This window comes from Sorex araneus, chromosome 6, assembly GCF_027595985.1.
Source record: "Sorex araneus isolate mSorAra2 chromosome 6, mSorAra2.pri, whole genome shotgun sequence".
Classification (NCBI taxonomy): domain Eukaryota; kingdom Metazoa; phylum Chordata; class Mammalia; order Eulipotyphla; family Soricidae; genus Sorex; species Sorex araneus.
The window spans coordinates 87,076,742-87,085,124 of record NC_073307.1 but is presented as its reverse complement, the minus strand read 5'-3'; the positions used below and the strand labels follow the sequence as shown (position 1 = coordinate 87,085,124).

The 8,383-nt window shown below is 45.1% G+C and overlaps 1 non-coding gene across 1 annotated transcript; it reads right to left on the bottom strand.

Moving 5' to 3' along the window:
* Nucleotides 1–4,458: 4,458 nt before the first annotated feature.
* Nucleotides 4,459–4,593, bottom strand: LOC129406343 (small nucleolar RNA SNORA21). Its single transcript, XR_008630949.1, has one exon. It is a non-coding gene; the product is annotated as a small nucleolar RNA SNORA21 (small nucleolar RNA).
* Nucleotides 4,594–8,383: the final 3,790 nt, after the last annotated feature.

The following is an 8,383-nucleotide window of genomic DNA, read 5'->3' as shown; positions in this document are numbered from 1 at the left end:
AGTAACTTTTCCATTTTCCCAGGGGAAAAATGATTGCATAACTGGAGTAGAGACTTCCTCTCTCCATTCTTAGTTCAAAACACTTCCTATCCATAGATTCTGACTTATGACAGAGAGAGCAGGGGGAGAAGAGACACATTTTCTATTTTTTAAAAAAGATTATTGAATCACCGTGAGATAGTTAAAAGCTTTCATGTTTGGGTTACGAGAGACACATTTTCATGGTTAACAATAAATATGGTATAAAACTCTGAATGTCCAAAAAGAGCAAGAACAACTAGAGCTAGCAGGGATGTGGGGAGAAAGGGACTCTCTTTCATTCTTGGTGGGAATGCTGAATGGTCCAGGCTTTTTGGAAAACAGCATGAGCTTTCCTTAAAAAACTAGAAACTGAGCTTCCATATGATCTTGCAATACCGCTTCTGGGAATATATCTTGAGAGTACAAAAAGGCACAGTAGAAATAACATCTGTACCTGCATGTTAATTGCAGCACTGTTTACAATAGCCAGAATCTGGAAACAACCCAAGTGTCTGAGAACAGACGACTGGTTAAAGAAACTTTGGTACAGCTACACAACAGAATACTATACAGCTGTTAGGAAAGATGAAGTCATGAAATTTGCTTATAAGTGAATGGTCATTGAGAGTACTATGCTATGTGAAATGAGTCAGAAATAGAGGAACAGTCATTTGCGGAATATAAAGTAACATAATGGGAGACTAATACCCAAGGACAGTAGAGATATGTCCCTGGAAGACTGCTCCATGGTTGGAAGCCTGCCTCAGGAGCTTGGAGAGAAGGCAGCAGGGATAGAGAAGGGATCACTAAGTCCATAATGGTTGGAGGGATCGCTCGGGATGAGAAATGTGTGCTGAAAATAGACAAAGGCCCAAACATGATGAACTCCATTATAAGTATTATAATTACCATTATAAGTATTATAAGTACTCCATTATAAGTAAACCAAAGTGCCAATAAGTAGAGAGAGATTAAGAGGGAAATTTCCATAGAGGCAGGGGGAGGGGTGGTAGGAGTAGAGCGAGAGATACTGTGGACATTGGTGGTGGAAATGTACACTGGTGGAGGAATGGGTGTTCAATCATTGTATGACTAGAGCTCAAACATGAAAGCTTTGTAAGTATAGTTCATGGTGACTCAATAAAACAAATGAACAAATTAAAATCTGAATGTCAAACAGTGCCAGTAATATAATTACATAGGCATTTTCTCATTTTTGCAGGGGAAGGGTCTCTCCAAGGGTTACTCCCAGAGTGATTCTCAGCCTGGCAGTTTAATGCTGGGACTTTGTTGAGTGGTATCCTATTCCAGATGTACTAGGATCCAAACAGGGCCACCTCTGGAGGTGCTGGGGTGCAGTATGAAGTGCCAGAGATCAAACAAGACAAGTGCTCCAACCCTTTGCAACATCTCCCTGCTCCTGGCCCTATCACTTTTTCCCTTTTTCAATCGAGTCACTGTGACTGACAAAGTCACACAAATGTTTACGACTGAGTTTCAGGCATTTGTTGTCCTGACACCAGTGCTCCACCCGTGCCCATTAATCTCCAGCACCGTTCCCAGTTTCCCTCCTGCTTCCCAGCCTGCCACTATGCGGCCACTTCCCCCTCCTCCACTATCCTAATGCTCCCTTCCATAATTTATCCCTCCCCCCAGCCCCTGCCCCAGTGCCAAGCTTCATATTGAAGATCTCCTGCTCTCCCTGTCTGCCTTTGGGCACTTGCTAGTCTCCTCCTGTGCAGTTTCTTCCTATCCCCAATACGAGAGTGATCATTCTGAGTCTGCTCCCTCCCCTCAGACTGATTTCACTCAACATGATACTCTCCAGACCCATCACATTGCAGTAAATTGTATGACTTTATCTTTTCTTACGACTGAGCACTATTCCAGGGTTATATGTACCATAGTTTCTTCATTTTTTGTTTTGTTTTGTTTTATTTGCCTTTTGGGTCATACCCGGAGATGCACAGGGGTCACTCCTGGCTCATGCACTCAGGAATTACCCTTGGCGGTGCTCAGGGGACCCTATGGGATGCTGGGATTTGAACCCGGGTCGGCCACGTGCAAGGCAAACACTCTACCCACTGTGCTATCGCTCCAGCCCCAGTTTCTTCATTTTTAAAACTCTGTCACCAGTTCCTTGTCACTGACTTGCCACAATATGTGACCTTTTTTTTTTCTAACGTGCATATGTTTATCTTTCCCTGTTTCTTCGAGAATCTTTAAGAAGCATAACATACTTCCTCTCTAGGAGAGCACCAGGCTATGATCCCTTCAGTCTTCCTTGAAATTTTCAAATTATTTATTTATTTATAAAAATATTTATTTTTGAATCACTGATGGTAGACCATTGCAAGCTGTTCATGATTAGTTTCAGTCAGACAGTGTTCCAACACCCATCCATCCACCAGTGTACATTTCCCAGCACCAGTGTCCCCAGGTTCCCTCCCATCACACACACACCATGCCTGCCTCTGTGGCAGGAACTTTTCTTCTCTCTCTCTCTCTCTCTCTCTCTCTCTCCTTTTGTGCATTGTGGCTTGCAATACAGATACTGAAAGGTTATCCGGTATATCCCTTTACCTACTTTCAACACTCAGAGTGTTCATTGTCCAGCCTGATCATTTCTAGATATTTTTCATTGAATCTTTATTCCTCAACAGCATCTCTCAGGATTATGGGTTAAATCCAACAGGGTAACCTTCCTGAGCTCTCAACTCTGGACCTCAAGTCTGCAAGTGATTTCTTTTGGGAAACCCTCCAGTAAGGAAGATTGAGAATAAAATTCCTGATCTGGAGTCCAGGCGACAAGATTCTTTCAAGTTCACGCTCATGCTTTTATCAGGGGGCGAACCGAGATCATGTTCTGGGCCCTGATCAGCCCCTCTGGTGGCCAGTTCATGGGTTTCCCAGCCGGAACTGGTGCACGCTCCCTGCTTGCTCTTTAGACATGACTCTTTTGTCGAATTCAAGCTTTTAACACAAAACATAAAAGTGTCTCTAAGACGAGCTCGGGCCACTCCTCTGATGGGAGCAATGAATCCTGTTGGATGTCACTTCCTAATGAAATGATTTGGATATCTTGGAGAGATGTGGGCAGAAAGTAGGCTGGGGAGGTGTGGGGGAAGGACAGAGGTGGTGGTGTTGGGGTGGGGGTGGGAGGGGTGCTGTGGTTTATTGATAGTCCGCAGGATGACATTCTCGTTTCATCACATGATGAGTGTTTTCAAGGCACAGAGCCAAGACCAGCCATAAACCTGTCGAGGGAAACGTCTCCATGAAATATCTCCCCACTCACAAAGCAGGTGTCCACAGAGGCAGCACGACTCCTCTGCTTCGTGCCTTGAGGTGGCCAGAAAGCATGTGACCGGGATAAGTGGGAAAGAGGTGGGCTTCTTATAGCCAGTGGATGACTGAACCAAGATGGGAGCCCACGTCTCTTGAATTCAAATTGCATGTTCTTTTCACAGCACTGGAGCACAGATTCTCAGGGGATACTCTAGAGTTCTTAGCCCACCACTGGTGGGTTTTTCTTTTTAACTGTTGTGTGTGTGTGCGTGTGTGATTTGAAGTATGTTATTATCCTCTCTGGGTTCAGTTTTTTTTTCTTTTTGGGTTACACCCAGCGATGCACAGGGGTTACTCCTGGCTCTGCACTCAGGAATTACTCCTGACGGTTCTCCGGGGGCCCTATGGGTTGCTGGGGATCGAACCCGGGTCAGCCACATGCAAGGCAAATGCCCTACCCACTGTGCTATCGCTCCAGCCCTCTCTGGGTTCAGTTTTATCTTCCATAAGATATAGTTCTGGAAAAGCTAACCTCTAGCTCCTTAAGGGCAGAAGCCATATCCCAAGGGTGCTTCCTACATCAGGAGGTGCAGTATTCCACAAATCTATTAATGTCCATCCTTAAATTATCCTCTGTCTTTCAATCTCCTCTCCATGGGTATACATGACCATCTGCATTCTGCCTTTTAAAAAGTAGGGTTAGCTTTTAAAAGAAAGTTTCTAGCTTGTTCTACCAGTGTGGTGCCCATTGATTGCAATGGGCACCACACTGTGACAAAACAGGCTAAACTTATTCTACAACAAAGGTGACAATAATGGTGGTGAGTATATGGGAAATTTTGATGCTCCAATCCTTTCCCTTCACTAATGGCCTTTTTTTTTTGGCACCATAGCTTTTTAGTCTTGGGTCATTGATTGTGTCATATTGATATTAATATGTACTTATTCGTGTTACTGTTTTAAGAGCATGGGAAACATGTGTCCCTGAGAATGTGTTGTGTTCTGTTCTTTTTTTTTAAAAATTTTTTATTGAGTCACCATGTGGAAAGTAACAAAGTTTTCAGGTTTAAATCTCAGTTATACAATGCTCGAATACCCATCCCTTCACCAGTGCTCATATCAAGATCCTGGATCTGTATTATTTTTGTTTTCTGTCCCCTGCAGTTTGAAGCCAAACAACACAATACACTGTGGCTTCACAGAAAAGTGATGTTTCCACTCTGCCCTTTCTTGATGACTCAGTGAGTTACTAGTGGAATGCCCAATGAATGCCTTAAGAAGGGTGGTTGGGGCTGGAGAGATAGCACAGCGGGTAGGGCGTTTGCCTTGCACGCAGCCGACCCGGGTTCAAATCCCAGCATCCCATATGGTCCCCTGAGCACGGCCAGGGGTAATTCCTGAGTGCAGAGCCAGGAGTGACCCCTGTGCATCGCCAGGTGTGACCCCAAAAGAAAAAAAAAACAGAAGGGTGGTTATCAGCGGTGATTCCTGGAAGACAGCAGCTCTCCGGAGATCTCTCTGGACCCCGTACCAAGCCAATTGGATGGAGTGGCTGTGCCCTCTCTGCCCACTCCAGATAAAACCCCAGTGGCCACAAGCTTCCAGAAGCAAAACCCAGGTACGTGGGTTCAAGGACTAAGACTCCAGACCACATGGTGGCAGTGAAGATGGGCCATCCTTCATCGTCTCCCCACCCGCTTGGGGCCCTGGCTGTCACGCCCATTATCTGCCCCTGGGCACCCTCTCAGCGCATCAAAGGCCTTGATCCAGAGACTCCCAAATAAATCTCAAAATGACTTAGCTCCTCACAGAGATGTCCGTGGACCCCAACCATTGACAATTTTAGAATTCCAGAAGCGCGTGGCTGCTTTTGCGGCTTTGTGACCTCAAAATGATATTCATCATAAGCAATTCATAAAAAAAAATGAATTATCTAGCATCTGCCCCTGGCAGGCAAGCTTGAATGGTGGTGGGAAAATTTGAAATCATGGTGGTGGGAAAATTTGAAATCATGGTGGTGGGATTGGTGTTGAAATAGTGAATGTCATCAATTAATGTGCACAACCTTACGAAAAGAAAATTTTTTAAAAGAGTGGTTATTTCCATTCATTTTTTAACACCTCAAGTTTCTTCTTGCAGGGGTACATTGGGGCCACACCCAGCTGTGTTCACAGCTTAGTTCTGGCTCTGTACACAGGAATTATTCCTGGTGGTGCTTGAGGGCCATTTTCTGTGCCAAGGATTGTACTGGACTCCAGCTGAAGGCAAAGAAGACTGAAACTCTCATACTATCTCTCTGACCCTAACACCTAAATTTTGGTTTGGGGGGCACTCCTCCTCTACTCTCCTACCCAAGGCCCTGAGGAGAGATTATCCGGCCTTCCAGAATGTCTTCATTCCTGGATCAGGAGAGAAGAAAACTCTCTCATTATTATTATTATTATTTTGTTTTTAAGTATTGAATCATGATATAGACCCTTACAAGGCCGTTCATGATTAGGTTTCGGTCATACAGTGTTCCAACATGCATCCCTATACCAGTGAACATTTCCAAGCACCACTGTCCCCAGTTTCCCTCCCATCACCCCCCACCCGCTGCTCCCCAGCCTCCTTCCTCTGCCACTGAGCTTTGTTCCCTAACGGACATGTGAACCAATCTGGTCTAAAATTCCAGCTGTTCTAGGCCTATAGATGGCAGAATTGGGAACAAAGTCTTTTTTTTTTATTTTTAAAATTTTACTGAATCCCGTGAGATAGTTACAAGCTTCCATGTTTAGGTTACAATCACACAATGATCAAACACCCATCCCTCCACCAGTGCACATTCCCCACCACCAATATCCCGGGTATACCTCCCCTTTCCCACCCTTCCCCTGCCTCCATAGCAGACAATATTCCCCATACTCTCTCTCTACTTTTGGGCATTATAGCTTGCAACACAGACACTGAGAGGTCATCATGTTTGGTCCATTATCTACTTTGGGCATGCATTTCCCATCCCTACTGATTCCTCCAGCCATCATTTTCTTAGTGATTCCTTCTCTGTTCCATCTGCCTTCTCCCCTCCGTTCATGAAGCAGGCTTCCAGCCTCTTAACCTTTCTGTTTGACTTAAAACTGTGTATAGGAGCTGGAGCGATAGCACAGCAGGTAGGGCATTTGCTTTGCATGCAGCCAACCCAGGTTCAATTCCCAGCATCCCATATGTCCCCCCGAGCACTGCCAGGAGTAATTCCTGAGTGTATGAGCCAGGAGAAACCCCTGTGCATTGCCGGGTGTGACCCCAAAAATAATAAAATAAAATAAAATAAAACTGTGCATGAAAGTCTGTACCCACAGCAGACAATCTTCTTTCTGCACTCAGGAGGGTAAAATATGTCTGAGCATAGAGTCTATACCAAGGAAAGTAGAGTTAAGAGTAGAGAAGACGTCGTTAGAGAACCTGTGACCAGCTGGACCTAAAGCTGAGCCTCCATCAGCCTAAATTTGTATAAGCCAGTATATCTACACTGCTTGACATTCATTAAGTCAGTTAATTATTTTTTGCCCTTGGGAAAGTAATGCAACTTCATTAAACTGTGACTCTCTGGTGCTCTCCATCCCCATCTTTTCTCTGCATCTTCACTCATTGTCAAGTCGAAGTTGTGTGACTGTGGAACCCTAAGATTGTCTTCTTCTCTGTCCTGGATATTCAATCGTGATCTTACCAATGTCTTAGAGGAGGAGGCTTGTGCAGTTGAAATGCTGGGTGGAGCCTGCGTTGCAGTGAACTGATGCTACAACTTCTTGTAACCTTTACCTGGTTTATGACTGTCTTCCCCTCCTGAAGCGTGACGTCATTTTCCATGAAAATTCAGATAGATTGCAAACATATGATGTGAAAGTACATGTAACATCACATATTCAATTTATTTCTGTATCAAAGCTGGCAAAAATCATCGAAAGAGCCAACACTCTCCTCCCATTCAGACCAGCTGGAGGAATCCTAAGTTTGTTTGAGAATCTATCTCTTCTCTGGCCATGAGAACAGTCACTCTCCAGAACTGTGGGATGCAGAAAGGACGCTGCAGGCAAGGCCTGAGCCACGATTCACAGACAGAATGGTGACTGCATTGGGGAAAACAGGGTAAGTCCTTGCAGGACCAATTGTCCTTCGTGAAGCATTGCCAAGCAGGAGGGGTTGTCACCTCCAGCCATGGCTGCTGGATGCATTGTCCTTCCAAGTTTCTAAAGCTGAGTAAAGTGCAACCCTGGTAACAAGTTGGGGAAAGCTGCCATCTTTGCTTTCACACCAACCTGGCCAGACAGCTCCCTTTCCTCGGAGTGTCTGCTTGACAACCAACTTTTCCCCCCCAGAGACTTCTTTTTAGGACAGTCACACTAACCGTGAATGAGAACTCCTTCTTTATCATATTGCTTATGGTGGATGGCTCCTTCCTAACCTCAAATTATTTTATAAAGGTCACCTGTGGCCACGGACAAAAAAAGGCTTTGGGAGTTCACAAAGTAAACCACGGTGGGGGCTGCTGCTGTGACATGTATGTGCACCGATGTGCGTTCGTTCAGTGGCCCAGAGCTGCGTGGCCGCCTCCCCACCTCCCCAGGGCTCCACAACAGAGACAGAGACGGGGAAACAGGGGACCACAGTCTGATGGGGAAATGGCCCGTTTAATGCAGAGATACTAGCATGCTTATGAACATCTGAAGGGGGGTTGAGGTAAGGACATAGGTGTGATTGATCATTTACATAGATAAACATTTGGCAGAGGAAATTCTCTTGGGGAGATCAACTCAAGAAGACACTCTGTCTCCCGGGGATGTCTACATTGATTTTATCTTTCCCTCTAGTTGTATAAGTTATCAATACTTGCAGCTGTTTGGATAAACACAGCAAGAAACAAGGATCCCAACACTTAGTTCTCTGGGCTGAGAGCAAGCAAGGCTTTTACCGTAAATCCCAGACTAAGTCCTCAGACCAGTTCAGGTTGTCCTTCTCCCTGGGGGTCCTGTCTCTTAGGTTTTAACAGTTTGCGTCAAGACCATGCATTTATGCTTTCTAGACTGTCCCATTTCGA